Here is a 15,418-nt window from a genome sequence, read left to right as displayed (position 1 = left end):
TGAGTTCAAGAGTGCATGTGGAAACAGCTACATGGGCAGTTGACTGTGTGCATGAGTGTATTGATGAGTGAATGGATATCTCAATGCTACATGTCATAGTAAGTACATATGTAAAACACAGTACATGTGAGAGTTGGCATATATAAATAACTGTGCATGAGAGCCACTGAATGAGTGAGTGGTTGTATCGATCATTGTGAACTTGTATCAGGGATTGTATAAGAGAGTAAATATGTGTTAGTATATGTTTCAATAAGTAAGGTGTGTTTAACTGTATAGTTGAAGAAATGGAGGTGAGATTGTTTCTTTGCATGACTGACTGGGTGTGTGAGTAACTCCATGGATGAGTGGCAGTGTGTGAGTGTCTGTATACACTGAGTGTATCTAAGGTTATATTAGAGTCTGAAGAGGTTTATCGTATTAGCACAAGAATGATGTCAAATGAGATGTCATCAGTGATGTCATCAGTGATGTCATTTGAGATGTCATCAGTGATGTCATCAGTGATGTCACTGACCATGTCATGAATGATGTAATATGTGACATGATCAGCAGTGGATTGCGGGTGCGCGATATATAGTTAGTGCAACTAACTATATATGGAATTTCAATGGTTTTGTGTGAGTAAAATAAGGTTTTTTAAATGCTAATTCCTAACTATATATGGTGTATAACCTATGGTTTTTTCAGTGAATTTTCAAGGTTTTGTAAATGCTAATTCCAACTATATATGGTCTATAACCTATGGTTTTTTCAGTGAATTTCAATGGTTTTTTAATAGCAAATATCATAAGCTGTCGAATGTCAAGTACGTGGTAAGTAAAAACATTTTCGTGTTTATGCACACTGATCTGCTTTGAATACTGCCCCCCACCCCTCATTTCTATTAGGAGTACTCTCTCTTTGCAGATAGTGAAGGGTAGTTAACGCAGCCCTTTGCCCCCTTTGTAATACGTCGTGCCTGCTTCTCTCTCCATTTGATTGATTGTTCTCTTTGGTTCATTCTCTATTTACAAACAAGCACAGAGTCGCAATACTCTGTTTAGTCTTTGCAGATAGCGAAAAATCGTGTAAAAAAACAAAAGGAATCGAGCAAAATCAGTAGGCCACTAATGGGATCTCTTTTTGACCTCGCTAAAATAGAAACATTAGGAACAAACTGTTGAAAATAGCAATGCGTATGTACATAAGCGGCGTTCATTTGTGTTCACAGTACCCCTTGTTGATTGTTTCAATCGAGCATTGAATTGTTCGAAGTTAATTCTCTTAAGGATCTTCTCTACCTGCAAACGAGGAAGAATAGGAATATTCTCTCTCCCTTTGCAGATAGTGAAGGGTAGGTAACGCAAGCCTTTAACACGTCGTACCTATTTCATTCCTCATTGATTGATTGATTGTCCGAACATTGACTGTTTGGGAATTAGTTCTTTTTGGAGGTATTCCCTGTTTGCAAATAAACGTAGGAAAATCTTTGCAAGTAGTGAAAGGGTACGTAATGCGGACCTTTCACCCCCGTTGTAATCTGTCATGCCTATCTACTCCCCACTGATTGATGCACCTTTTTCACCCGGACCATTTACTAGAGATACGTCATCTGGCCCGACCAGAGAGCACCCCTAGTGAAAAGGACATATGCAATAATAACGAAGTGATCACTGTATCCTGTTAACAGAAACTTTACCATGAAACAACCTGGAAAGAAAAAAATAGGAAAACGAAAATCAGTAGGCCACTGATGAACATGAACTTTTATTAAACAACAAACAAAGAAACGATAACATAACGTAATGATAAAACCTATTAATGTCCTAGAAACAAGAAAACGTTAAAGTATGCCAGTGGTGAGAGACCAGAAAAACAGTCCGAGAAACCAAATCACCCCTCGCTGTCCCAACTCATGCACTCTGAAAAGTTCAAAGTTTTGAGGAGTGCTTGTAACATTGTCTGAAGCCTATTTGCAATTGCTTCATCTTCACTATTCTTAAAGTAAGTGGGGGCTGTTGTGATGCGGTGCCACCCTGAACCGCTTGACGGAGGCCCCCGAGGGACGGTGTCATGTCGCGGACTCGGAGGGGGCGCTTGGCTCCGGCCCCCTCCCCAAGTCGTGTTGCCCTGGTGTGGCCTGAGATCGCCCCCGACATAGGTGGCCGGCTCCCGGGGTCAAGCGGAACTTTTTTCCTTTTGGTGACTCTTCCATTCTTCACCTTGTCCCACAATCCGTTTCACCTAAAGACACGCTGTAGTGGGGCACCCCTTTTCCGTTTCATTTGCCATTCAGCCCGCTTTTGCTACACTGTGCCTCTTCCGCTATTCAGCTGTTTACCGCCCGCTCTTTCGACTACAGCGTCTCGCTCACCATGTACTTGAGTTGCTCCCGCTCTTGCGGCGCAGCGATAGGCGGCTGCCACAGGACTCTCAAAATGGCGGCCATCTCTTCAGATTTGGGCGTGGTCCACTAAAATGGGCCTGCGACACCTTGGAACTCGGACGCTTGTCTGCTAGAGCTTGGGCTCCATTCGCGAAAGCGTCCCCTCATCCTTGAAGATTCTACAAAAGTCTTGGGGGCCCCCGACTCCCGCAGGCTTCTGGTGGGGAGCGCCTAGCATGATTGCTCGTGGAATGGCCACGACGGAGCTACGAAATGGTGGTGCTCTCATGCTAACGCCAGCTTCAGTCTGAAACATCCAGAAACACTGTAGACTACCAATTCGATCAGTTCCGGTAGCGCTCCAACGTGACCCGGTAGAGAAGAACTTGCCCTCCCCTCTTTGACTGATGGTTCTTGTTGCCTGTCCCTTCTGTTGTCATTTAACAGAACTATTTAGCCTGCTGAAAGGGGTTGTGTGCCGTCCGCTGGTTGGTCGAGACATTTTGACTATATTCTGGACCTGCGTTGTCGCGTAATGCGTCATATGACGCGCCGCGTTAGAAAGTTTAATAAATTATGAAACACAATAAACAATCCTTAAAAAATAAAAAAATAAAAAAAATAATCAACAAAACCAACAATCAATTAACATACAGTATTTGAAAAGTGTATCATTCATTTTTCATTGCAGTACGCTGCCCAGAAAGCTTCCCGGTTCCCGGACCGGGCGCTACCCACTCAAAAAAACAAAAAAAACGGTATATATTTTTTTGCCCTGCGAGAACCTTTCAAAGCCTCCACATCAAACCTAGGGGGTCAGCGAGGATCTACTATTCCCCCTTATGGTCATTTGCCCCTTCGCTTTGGCCTCCTCTTGTCTCTCGATCCTACCGAGAGACAAGATGGCGGCCGCTACGGACTGTTTGGAATGTTTACAGACGCCGGAGAACCAATCAGCTTCGCAAAGCTCCGTAACGCGAAAAGTACGCGAAGCGGAGCGCTGTTACAGATATATATCTTTTTTTTAACGTTAATTTCTCAAAATCCACTGGAGCACATATATTGAGACCTAGCAAAGGCACATCGGGCTACCAGTCCCTAATATTTTGCCAAGTTTCGTGCAAATCCATTCAGCCGTTCGATTATTATTATTATTATTTTTTTTGCCCCGCGGGGCCCTTTTAAAACCTCCACATCAAACCTAGGGGGTCAGGGAGAATCTACTATGCCCCCTTATGGTCATTTGCCCCTTCGCTTTGGCCTCCTCTTGTCTCTCGATCCTACCGAGAGACAAGATGGCGGCCGCTACGGACTGTTTGGAATGTTTACAGACGCCGGAGAACCAATCAGCTTCGCTTCACAAAGCTCCGTAACGTGAAAAGTACGCGAACTGGAGCGCTGCCCGGTCCGCTGTTACAGATATATATCTTTTTTTGAACGTTAATTTCTCAAAATCCACTGGAGCACATATATTGAGACCTAGCAAAGGCACATCGGGCTACCAGTCCCTACAATTTTGCCAAGTTTCGTGCAAATCCATTCAGCCGTTCGGGCTAAAAGTGAGGCCAACCGCCCTATGGAAAACTCAATGTTAAAAACACGTTTTGGGACCCCCCTTTTTTCTCAGCCCCCCCTTGACAAACCCCCCCCAAATTTTCAGTGGCTGCTCAGAAACAAAATGTTCCATTTTCCTGAAAATTTCAGCCAATTCCGTCCACAAACGCCAAAGTTATTAGACATAGAATTTTCAAAAATCCCATAGAGAAAAAATCCTAACTATATATACCTACTGGCGACCGCCAGTAGGTAATATATGTGTGTGTGTATATATATATATATATATATATATATATTCTACTGGCGATAGCCAGTAGGTATATATAGCTAGGACCTAGCTACCATAGGAAATCCGCAACATTCTATTGGGAATAACTTTGGCGCCGGTTGAGGAATTTGAGTGTAATTTTCCAACATTTTGGCCAGCTCCACTGCACTCCTTCCCTGAAAGTTTCGGGGGGATTCGTGAAGTGGGGGCTGAGAAAAAAGGGGGGTCCCAAAACATGTTTTCCCCATGTTAATTTCCACAGGATGTTCTGACAAGGCTACAGCCTGAACCGCTGAACGGAATTACACAAAACGTGGCAAAATTATAGGGACTGGTACGCAGAAGTGCCTTTGCTATATTTGGTGAAAATTGCTCCAGTGGTTTTTATGAAAATTAACTTCAAAAACACATATATATCTGGGCGGAGCCTAACCACACATCTCATTCTGAGATCTGATTGGCTGTCAGCACTTCATCCAAGAAGTGTTGGCAGCCATCTTGGGACCAATATACATGATAGCACCTCATTAAAAAGCATTGTAGTTAATAGAGGGTTTTAGGACTTTAGTTACATTATAAATCATTTGTTGATGGTACCATACTCATTTTACGAATTGTGGTGTGTTCTAAGGTGATTTTACCATGTGAAAAAGCCTTCTGTTGGGATATCATGAATCATGTTTGAAAGAAAACTATTATCTCATGCTTTTCCCACAGTGGATGGAAGGGGATCTATAAGCTAAACTGAAAGCATATGTTCTGTAAATTCACATTATCTTTTTCAGTCATGTGAGAATGAAGTCTGACATTCTCAGTAAAACATGTACATCCAACAAGGAGACTGTCAGTTGATTCCTTTGTGTTCTACTGCAGCCTCCTAGAGTGTTCTAAAGAACAACTAGAGCGCTAACAGTCCTAGCAGTCCTACTCATTACAAAGGTATGGCACACCTGAAGCCATCTTGATTGGAATAAAGTGGTAACTCTTAAAACATTTAATTTAAAAAGGAACAAAATGAGGGGGTATATTTTGCCAAAGAAAGTATGATTAGTGCTGCAGAAAGAAAAATTAGGGCACATTTTGAGTGACTTCCAAAATCCTCTTCTGTTTCACTAAAAAATTCTGACATGCAGTCTCCCAAGACAAAAGAGACAAAAGGCAAAGACAAAGACAAAAGGCCACCAGAGACAAAAGAGCCCAAATGTAGCCCAAATATCACCCAGATGTAGCCCAAGTATAGCCCAATGACAGAATGTCCCAGAGTGTTCAAAAAGAACAACTAGAGCGCTAACAGTCTTACTTATGACAAAAGTATGGCACACCAGAAGCCATCTTGATTGGAATGAAGTGGTAAGTCTGAAAACATTTAATTTAAAAAGGAACAAAATGAGGGGGTTCATTTTGCCATAGAAAGTGTGATTAGCAGCAGACTTCCCTGGTGAGCAGTAGCGTTACTACAGTGATCTAATGAGCAACTAGAGGTTTAACATTCAGAATTTATGGCAAATGTGTGACACATCTGAATGCCTTCTTGATGGAACCAAAGTAAACAAGCATTGAAAATGCAATAGATCTCGCCCTCGTTTAAGTTAAAGCCATTCTGTTTGTAATGAGGTGGCTTTTTAGCTTTGCTTTTATTAGTGTTTTTAAATCTTTCATGTAAATAACATGCATATGTATGCATATATGTATATGTATGCATGCATTTATATTTGTATTTATATAGATATGCATATTATATATGTTTATATATGTATGTATATATATATACACACATACATAAATGCATATGCATATATATATATGTGTATATGTGTGCATGTAGAGAGAGGTAGAGGTGTAGAGGTAGAGAGGTAGAGGTAGAGAGGTAGAGTCTAGTAGAGAGAGAAGTAGAGAGAGGTAGAGAGGTAGAGAGAAGAGAGTGAGTAATAGAGAGTAGAGAGTGAGTAGTAGAGAGCAGTAGAGAGCAGTAGAGAGAGTAGTAGAGAGAGAGAGTAGTAGAGAGTAGTAGAGAGTGAGTAGTAGAGAGTGAGTAGTAGAGAGAGTAGTAGAGAGTGAGTAGTAGAGAGTAGTAGAGAGTGAGAAATAGAGAGTGAGTAATAGAGAGTAGTAGATAGTGAGTAGTAAAGAGTGAGTAGTAGAGAGAGAGTAGTAGAGAGTGAGTAGTAGAGAGTAGTAGAGAGTGAGTAGTAGAGAGTAGTAGATAGTGAGTAGTAGAGAGTGAGTAGCAGAGAGAGAATAGTAGAGAGTAGTAGAGAGTGAGTAGTAGAGTGAGTAGTAGAGAGTAGTAGAGAGTAAGTAGTAGAGAGTAGTAGAGAGTGAGTAGTAGAGAGTGAGTAGTAGAGAGAGTAGTAGAGAGTGAGTAGTAGAGAGTAGTAGAGAGTGAGAAATAGAGAGTGAGTAATAGAGAGTAGTAGATAGTGAGTAGTAAAGAGTGAGTAGTAGAGAGAGAGTAGTAGAGAGTGAGTAGTAGAGAGTAGTAGAGAGTGAGTAGTAGAGAGTAGTAGATAGTGAGTAGTAGGAAGTGAGTAGTAGAGCGAGAGTAGTAGAGAGTAGTAGAGTAGTAGAGAATGACTAGTAGAGAGTAGTAGAGAGTGAGTATTAGAGAGTAGTGGAGTAGTACCACAGCCAGCTGACGCGTTTCGTTCTGTACAACAGAACTTCTTCAGGGCATTCTTATTTCCTTCAAGTTATGTCGGTATCCTGTTGTCATATAACTAGATATTTCTTCCAAATGTTAGACGAGACGTAAGTACATTCTTATTCAAAGTGACTAGGTATCAATTTTACCCACACAATTCGGGCAGACTTGAGTAATTTATAGCATCCCCAAAGTCAGTCTTTCAAAATTCCAAAGTATAGGACATGATAATCCAAATCCAAATGTTTCTCAAGAAAAGTCTTTTTTAATCGTTCGGAATTTCGGCATTTGGGCAGATATGACCCAGGGACCCCCAGTATGCAAGGGGAATTAGTCCCCCCTCTGCAAACGCGCCAGTGGCCTGCGTTGCAGAGAGGTGTAAAAAGAGGCATAGCCTCATTACACCTCTGTGCAATGCAGCCCCCTGGCGCATACTGGAGGTTCCAGGTGGGCTAGTTGGCCCCCAGGGACCCCCAGTATGCAAGGGGAATTAGTTCCCCGTCTTCAAACATGCACGGGGGCAGCGTTGCAGAGGTGTAAAAAAGGATGTGGCCTCATTACACCTCTTTGCAATGCAGCCCCCTGGCGCATACTGGAGACTCCTGGTGGGCTAGTTGGCCCCCAGGGACCCCCAGTATGCAAGGGGAATTAGTTCCCCCTCTGCAAACGCGCCAGGGGGCTGCGTTGCAGAGAGATGTAACAAGGGGCATAGCCTCATTACACCTCTGCAATGCAGCCCCCTGGCGCATACTGTCATCAGTGATGTCACTGACCATGTCATGAATGATGTAATATGTGACATCATCAGCAGTGGATTGCGGGTGCGCGAAATATAGTTAGTACAACTAACTATATAGGAGCAATTTCAATGGTTTTTTAAATGCTAATTCCTAACTATATAAGGCCTGAAACCTATGGTTTTTTAAGTGAATTTGCAAGGTTTTTAAAAAGCTAATTCCTAACTATATAAGGCCTGAAACCTATGTTTTTTTCAGTGAATATATATATATATATATATATTATATATATATATATATATATAGAGATATATATATATATATATCCACTCGATCCAACGCAGCAAACGAAGGGAAGACAAGCCACACCACCCAGGTACTGTTCCAATTTTTCTTTATTGGGCACAAAGAAGACGCGTTTCGAGCGCACAGGCTCTTGGTCACATGACCACCATGGACATTTTACTGTGTTTATAGACAACAAAATAATAGGCATGGCAGAGAGACTCTGTGTTCGAGTCACACAGAGTTCCCAATTGTACCACTACAACTCATAATATTGAAACAAAATTCATTGGTGTTTAAAAACGTAGGGCACAATTCCAATATTGTGTGATTTATGCAATGCTATACCTTGTTTTTAGGTAAAAGGTTTGAAAAATGATATTAAGGGTGTAGTACCCATGTGAGATTTCCATAAGGTGAAATTTAAGAAAATGTTGAAGACAGTGTTAAAAAGAAACTGACAAATAGTTCATGATAATTATTACACAAGTGACATATGATCATTGTTATTATAAGAAGGGATACAGAAGTATATACAGGTAATATGCCCTTACGTGAGACGGTATCAGTAATGGGATATATCTATTTATAAGAGCAGTATAAGCGCTGGAAAACCAAGTCGGGTATATATATATATTAACTGAAAAAACCATAGGTTTAACACCAGTTATAGTTAGCTGGACATTTTACTCATACGAAACCATTGAAATTCCCATGTTATAGTTAGTTGGACTCACTATACCTTGCGCGCCCGCAATCCACTGCTGATGATGTCACATATTACATCATTCATAACATGGTCAGTGACATCACTGATGACATCACTGATGACATCTCAAATGACATCACTGATGACATCACTGATGACATCATCCATGTGATAATACGATGCACCTCCTCACACTCTAATCTAACCTTTGATACACCCAGTGTTAAATATAAACTACCATTCCTGAAATTATTGACTCAGCAATACCAGTAACTACATACACACTCATTTATTGCTAGGTCTACACACACATCCACTCATTCACCCATACAATCACTCATACATACGGTCACTCATCAATAGAACACTATCATATCCAGTCATATACCTATACAGACACTTACACACTGACACTCATTCACAGACTTACTCAAACACCTAGTCAGTTATGCAGAGAATCAATCACACTCCCATTTCCTCTAGTACAAAGTTATACACACCAAACCTTACTTATTCAAATATATAGTAACACATACTTACTCTCTTTTTCAATCACTGAAACAAGTACACATTGAACCATATAGTCACTTACGCAATCACAGGCTCTCATGTATAGTCATTTATATATGTCAACTCTCACATGCACTGTGTTTTACATATGTACTTACTTCGACATGTAGCACTGAGATATCCTTTCACTCACCAACACACCCCTGCACATAGTCAACCGCCCATACAGCTGTTTCCACATGCACTCTTGAACCCATACACCAAGTGAATCAACTGCTCACACATCTATGCACAGACTCACACACCTCCCAGCCACCCACACACACACTCAGCCTCACATACAAATACTTGGACAACCAATCAATAACCCATATAGCCACTCATATATCTACTGATCAATACATGCAACAGCTTACACAACAACAGACATACTGATGCACACATTCAGACAGTTTAGTCACTAACCCATGCATTTAGTAAGACACATTTAATCACTCACTCATACAGTCAGTCACGCACCTACTAAATCCTTCATCCAGACACTTATACATCCACTCATTCTTCAATATGTAAAACATATTTAAACTTTACAGAAACACACAGTCACTGGATGATGTCATCAGTGATGTCATCAGTGATGTCATTGGAGATGTTATCAGTGATGTCATCAGTGATGTCACTGACCATGTTATGAATGATGTAATATGTGACATCATCAGCAGTGGATTGCGGGCGCGCAAGTTATAGTGAGTCCAACTAACTATAACGTGGGAATTTCAATGGTTTTGTATGAGTAAAATGTCCAGATAACTATAACTGGGGTTAAACCTATGGTTTTTTCAGTGAATTTCAAAGGTTTTTTTAAATGCTAATTCCTAATTATAAAGATTGTGAAACCTCAGATTTTTTCACTGGATTTCAAAGGTTTTTTAAAAGCTAATTCCTAACTATAACGATTGTGAACCCTATGGTTTTTTCAGTGAATTGGAAAGGTTTTTTAAAAGCTAATTCCTAACTATAACGTTTGTGAAACCTATGGTTTTTTCAGTGAATTTCATAGTTTTTTAAAAAGCTAATTCATTTGTATATCGACTTTGTAACCTATGATTATTTTTTTTGTTAGCTGTTTTTTACAACAATTAATTTTTTATTTTTTTTATAAAAAACATTTGTTAAATGTATATATGTTTTTTAACATTATTTTCCGGTGCGCGCACAGTGCGCGTACCAGAGAGCGCACCCGGAAGCGCACCCAGCGCTTACCCCGCGAAATTTTTAAGAAAACCTAGGGGGTCAGAGGGTGTCTATTCTGCCCCTTTTTAATTATTTTTAATTATTTCCCCATTTATTTTTCAACTCTTGTGTGTCTGTTCTTCAGAGTCACAAGATGGCGGACTATTCAGATCATTTAGAATGTTTACAAACACTCAAGAGCCAATTAGCTTTTGAAATTTACAACAAATTAAAATGTTTCTTTGGTTTTGAATTTGTGTGTGATGAAGTTTCATTGGTTTTCTACTAATGAAATGGTTATCTAATGAGAGGGAAACACAGCCATTTTGTGATAGTACTCATTGAGGTACATTTGTGAGGAATTGCTGGTGTTGTATTTCTGGTGTGAAATTTACACAGTATTATCTCTTCTACTGCTTTCTAAAAGGTGAGTTGTTAATTTGTAAGGGGAATTTAATACTTGATAAAGCTAGTTTAATATTATCTATTACTAAAAACGATAAATGAAAGTGTTTTTTTTCTACTATTTACAGCAAGAAATTTAAAAAGAATATGGATGTCAATGAGGACACCGTTAATATTAATTTTGAAATTTCTGCAACCTTTGTTTAGAATACTTTGATTGAGGTCTCAAATGATCCTATTCATAACACTATTCAAGAACAAGACCTTGTTTTGAGAGAAGATGAAATGGAGGATTTTAATGATGAGACTTTGGATGTTGAATTAATGGAATGTTTGGACTATGTTGAGTTCCAGAAGTCATTTATGAAGAGTTCTGATGAGGAAATTCCTGATCAATTAATGCTAGAAGTACTTCTAAGTTATGAAAATTCTGAAGAATAAATTCATATTTATAAATTATAAATTGTTTGAGAAATTTTCTGTTATTTTACTTGAAATTTATGAGATAGTAGTGAAATAATTGTAGTATAAAGTGAGACTTATAGTATAGAGTGCAACATTTCGGTATTACATAGTTAGTTTACTCACAGTTACTTCCCTTCTCCCACTATATTTTCTCCATTGTGCATTTCACATCTCTTTTTCATCTCATGCCTTCTTTTTCTCACTATTTCTCTCTAAAGTACACTATCGCCGCCATTTTTTGAATTTTTAGAAGACAGTCAAATGTAATGCTTCACGTCGAGAGGAGGCACCCCTAGAACTATGCCTGTTTTTAATAAGGCTTCCATCGGATACAAAAAATCTAGGTAGATGCGTCACTTTGTAAAGCCCTGTGCCACATTATATGTGCGTCAGATGTAATGTATACAAAGGGGGCGTATTGACGCAAAGAAGGGTTGTACAAATGACGCAGTGAAATCTATGAGATTTCACTGCGTCACTTTTAGGACGCTGTTGTGTCTTTATTTTGCACCTGCCTCACAGTAGGTGTAAGACTGACGCAGGCCCTTTCAGTTAAGGCTTGCCCCATGTGAAAGGATGCATTGCTGGAAAATATTTTTTTAAATGGCATAAATTGAGATAGAATATACAAAAAAAGAGAGACATATTTACAAGCTGCGTGCGCAATTTTTGATATAGTCTTGTGTTTATAAGGTAGACTTTTTTATAAATTGTTTTTTATGCTTAGATTCAATGCTGGTTTAGAAATTGTGTAATGGTTTCATTTGAGTTGTAAATATGCTCATTTTTATGAAGCACATTATGCAACCTGTAGCATGGGTAGAAGGAGTGAATGTCTAGAGAGGGATAGGAATAGCAGATAGAAAAGATATGAAATGGTGGGAAGATGCATAAACACACAGCTATGTCAAAGATTGTGCACGCAGCTTGTAAATATGCAGGCAGACAAAGCAATCTTTGACATAGCTGTGTGTTTATAAGGTAGACTCTCACAGTGATAAGATCCCTCACAGCATTTCATATTCTTGTCTGATTGCATATTTACAAGCTGTGTGCACAATCTTTGACACAGCTGTGTATTTATAAGGTAGACTCTCACAATGTTAACATCTCTCACATTACATAAGGTAAGGCCATGAGCTTGCCCCATGTGAAAGGATACATTGCTGGAAATTATTTTTTTTACTACAATTTTTTTAACTGTTTTTCCCTGTGGTGCGCTTGAGGGCCTCATTTATGAGACCATGCGTCACTTTTACGCCGCTGGTGCGCCACTTTTTGTGACACAGCAGTGGTGTAAAAATTGCACCTTGTTGAGTTATATTTACAAAGTGACGCGTCTAGGTAGATGCGTCACTTTGTAAAGCCCTGTGCCACATTATATGTGCGTCAGGTGTAATGTATGCAAAGGGGGTGTATTAACGCAAAGAAGGGTTGTACAAATGATGCAGTGAAATCTATGAGATTTCACTGCGTCACTTTTAGGACGCTGTTGTGTCAACATTTTTCACCTGCCTCACAGTAGGTGTAAGACTGACGCAGGCCCTTTCAGTTAGTTATTCTACATCAAACTTACCTTATAAGTAATATCAACTTAGTTTTATATTTTCATTTAAATTTATAACTGTGAAAGACAAAACAAAATAAGTTACAATATTTATAATATATATTTGACAATACAAGAGACAAAGTAGGAGATTAACAAGGGTAAGTGAGGGTGAGTGAAGGGCAGGGAGGTTGATGAAAAAGGGAAAATAAAGAGAGGATAAAAGCAAGTAAGTTTCAGACAAACGAAGTGAAGGAGTGAGAATATAGAGCTAGTGAAGGAAAGAGTGACACAAAGGAACTGAGTAAGAGAGCAAAGAAAGGTAAGGAAGGGAGTGTGGGTTATTTTTAGGGAGTAACCATGACGGAAGAGGAGTGAGAGAGTGAGAGGATCCACAGACTGAAGCTAAGAGACAGGCTGTGAGGGAAAAGGAGTGAGGATGTGAGAGGATAGAGGAAGTGAGAAAAGAAGTGAGTAAAGTGTAAAAAGGTGAATGAGAGAAGGAGAATTATTGAGGTAACAAAGAAAGGAAACAAAGGGAAGGGAAGGAAGTAGAGTGACTGATAGCTGGAAATTGATGGCGGGGAGAGAGGTAATGAGCAGTGAAGGAATGGTTAATGAGAATAAGTGTCGAAAATGAAAAAAGGGAAGGGAGGTGAGGGAGAGTCAAAAAGGCCAGTGAGGTTGAGTTAAAAAGAGTGATAGAGGGTGGAAATAGGTAAGTGAGCATAAGAGAATGGAAAAATAATATATATTTAATAATAGAAAATACAAAATCATTTCAACAACATGTTAAATGGTTTATTTTTTCTGTTCTCAGAATATATTGAATTTCACTTAAAACAGTGACTTCAAAAGTACTCATCATATAACAGCGGGCAAATAAAAACACAATCAAAATGATTGTGTATAAAAAACACATTGAATAATTACTTAAAAAATGTAAATTTTTAAAAACCATATCTAAACTCACTTTTGATCCATCCACTTTTCCACGAGGCCAAATAGTATATGGATAGTCCTTTTCTATGTAAATTAGTCCACTGTTTTCGTAATGTCTCATTTACCCAACTTTCTGAAAGAAAAGCTCCAACATCTTTCCAACATCTTTCACGTTATGAAACAAGAGTTTTACTTCCATCTCTAGCTAACATTTAATAAATAATTCCTATAATACTCACAGCACACTTTATATAATAAACATATACTATCTCTATAAGAACTACATGTTTTTTATTACCTTCATCACTCTCATTCAGAAAGTAATTTTTTTTTCTTTTTTTTATTAAGCAAAATTTAGTCAGCAAATATAATGATACATAATTGTCAAATATATTTACAATATTTCAAAGATATTAAAACTAAAAAAATGAATAGTCAAGCATATTAATACCTAAATCAGCTGTATAAAATGCAAAATTCAATGTATCAAACGTTATACACTTCAAAAAATTGATTAGCCAGTAAATTAAGCAATATAATCATATCAAATCAGGATATAGTAGTTGAGGCAGGCGACTTCACATTAGTGTACCAATCAGAAATTGGGGCCCAGATCTGGTTTCCAAGAAGTCTAGTTTTTTTACCCCTAGTACCATAAATTAAAATCTCTTGTTTATATGTGGCCAGGAAGCGGCCAAGCCACATCTGAAATGTAGGTGGTTCTAAGTCCTTCCAACGAGCAGCAAGAATAATACGTAGAATTGCGGTTGCTAAAAACATAGACCTTTGCTCCTCAATACTGTGACCCAGCTAATTATCATGTCCCATCACATAAAGGGTTACTGAGTCTCTTATATTCCGTCCAAAAACCTGGGCCCAGAATTTAATTATCATCTTTTTTAGTAAATCTAATTTGGGGCATTCGGCGAACATGTGGATTAAGTTCGCTTGAGAATGTTTACATCTTGGGCAGTTGTCATCAGCCCGCAAGCCCCAAGAGAACAATTTTGATGGTGCATAATATAGGTTATATATAACTCTGTAGTATTGCGCTTTAAGGTTGGAGGCAATAAACAATTTCGATGATAGGGCCAAAGAGAGATCAATGTCTATATTTGGATTAGCCAACCTTAGAGCCCAAGCTTGCTCCACCGCTCCAAATCATCCTTGGCATTTTCCATCAATAATTGATATAAACTACCTATACTGGTGGATCGTTTTCCAATAGCTGAAAAAAAGTGAATATTGTTTAATTCTATGCTTGGAACAATATTACGAATAAACGTGAATACTTGAAGGTATTTAAGAAAATCAGTAGCAGGAATAGTATATTTCTGTTGGAGCCAGTCAAAGGTGGTAGCATTTCCTGGGTTTAAAAAATCTGCAACTGTCTTAATACCTAAATTTTTTCCCCCACCTCCGAGAGGTGCTATCATTAAGGCAGTCCGGAAGGATCGAGCTGTTCCATAAGGGGGTATATTTCGTAAATTTCAGAATATTTAGTTGTTTAGATATAAATTTCCAAACCTTCCACGCATCAGTAATTACTTTTAACTTAATTTTTTTAAAGTAGGATGGTTCAACCTGCCTCAAGAATAGCCCCTGACATTTGGTCCCCAGGCTAAGCTCATAGATGGAAGGGATATAAAGTTCCCTATTAATTGGAGTAGATATTTTAGAATTTAACAGAGGGCCCATGTATTGGAGTGTTGCCCATAAATATAAGGTTAAGTTAGGGATAGCTAACCCCCC

Source organism: Lissotriton helveticus, chromosome 3_1 (assembly GCF_964261635.1).
Source record: "Lissotriton helveticus chromosome 3_1, aLisHel1.1, whole genome shotgun sequence".
NCBI classification, from domain to species: Eukaryota; Metazoa; Chordata; class Amphibia; order Caudata; family Salamandridae; genus Lissotriton; species Lissotriton helveticus.
Note: the sequence above shows the minus strand (reverse complement) of the source record.